This window comes from Parus major, chromosome 24, assembly GCF_001522545.3.
Source record: "Parus major isolate Abel chromosome 24, Parus_major1.1, whole genome shotgun sequence".
NCBI classification, from domain to species: Eukaryota; Metazoa; Chordata; class Aves; order Passeriformes; family Paridae; genus Parus; species Parus major.
The window spans coordinates 1334075-1336000 of NC_031792.1; positions in this window are offsets into that span (position 1 = coordinate 1334075).

The window sequence follows — 1926 nt, forward strand, 5'->3', positions numbered from 1 at the left end:
AATATATAATATATAATATATAATATATAATATATAATATATAATATATAATATATAATATATAATATATAATATATAATATATAATTATTAGGAGTTTTGGAGAGAACATTACATCAATTAAGGCAGCTCTTTTTCCCTGCAAGCTGACATCCCCAAAATTGGAGCAGAAGTTATGTGAAGAGAGAATATTGCATGCAAAAAACACCAGGAATTATTGTGCACGGTGGGGGAGCGGTTGTTCCAGCAGATCTTTATTCCCATTAAACAACATTTCAGTCCATGGTATGGGAATTTTAACTCCCAGGGTGGATAAAGGGAAGAACTCACAGGGAATTCAGCAGAGGAAAAATCACCCCAAACCCCCTCCAGCTCAGGGATGGGGCAGAATAAAGGAGAATCTGGAGACACCATTTCACCTGTAGCAGAATTCCAGAAATATGAGCTTTTCTCTCAAAAATACTCCACAGAGCAAAGACACCAAGTGTCTCGCCTGAATTTAAGCCTCCAAGTGATTTAAAAACAAAATAATGGATTTTTATGATGAAAATCCAATGGAGGTGAGTCCCAGGCATATCCAAATGGAATGAGGTGCTCCAAGTACATTACCTGACACATTTCCCTTTTTTTTTGGCCATTAACAGAGGTTTATGGGCCGTGCACGTGCATTTCTTTTAGTTAATATATAAAATGAAAAGGGGGAAAAAAAATCCCATCAATCAATAACTGAAGTGCAAGTTTCAGTTATTGACTTCACCGGGTACTTGGCATAAAAGCCAGCAGGAAATTTGAAGTTTTCTGCCACATTTAAAAGCAGCAGCAGTGGAATCTGTCAAATTAATTCCATTTCTGCTATGCAAATATAATAAAAGTGAATTTTAACCATACAGGCATTTCACAAATATTAGAGCCAGATTTGTAAGCCACAAAGCAGAGCTCTCCCTTATTTGTAGGCTCTGGAGAAGGGACATAATTAGGGAGTGCACCTCAGAATTCCCCCTGCTCAGATGGGGATTGTTCTGTGCTCTGCAGACGTTTATGGTGATGGATAACAACACTATGCAAAACGACCTCAAATCAATATTCTTCACAGCCAGGCTATAAAAGCAGAGATAGTTCCTTGAAACATCCCTCTCCTTGTCAGGGATTATTTTTAAAAGTCTTTATATAGAAGAGAAGAAAATCTCCCTTTCCTTGTTTGGACGCCGTGGCTCACAAAGATGTTCATGTGCTCTGGTGATGTCAAAAGGAATCAGGGTGAAGTCAAAGAATTGGAGAGGTAAAATTAGAGCCCACAAATTGAGAATGTGAGCACTCCAAAGCTCTGGTTTATGTCCATACCTGGAGCCAGCTCCAAGCTGGGGCTGGGATTTCTCCTGGAGTTCTCCTTCCATGCCCCGAGCTGTGAGAATAGGGGTGTGGAGCTGTTAGTCATGGAAATATCCAGGGAAAGAGACCTCATGGCCGTGCTCTGTCAGCCTGACTCACAGCTCACATGTCACCCAGCTGATGGTGTCCCTGGAAGTCACCTGGCACTTGTGGGAATAAAGGAAATCTTCCATCTCTGAAGCCAAAATGTTAAATTTAACATGCACGCTTCCGTGTATAAAACCATTACACGCTGCCAGTGTGCAGCAAATGTCTCATTTTAATATTTTTAACCTACCCAGTCAACTCTGGTGCTTCAGTTCAGAGGAGAAAAGGATTATCAGCTGAGCAGAATAGCAGAAATTAAGAGGGGTGTAAAGAATACATGAGGATTAATTGACTGCTCTCTTCCACTCTTCCCATGGTGTCACCGTTTCCTGTTTAAATTTAAAATATTAAGGAAATTTAAAGCACCTCCATCACCCAGTGCCTCTAAATAACAGATATCAGCATCACTAATACCTGGCTATTTTAAAAGAACAGCTGTTCTAGTTGCTGT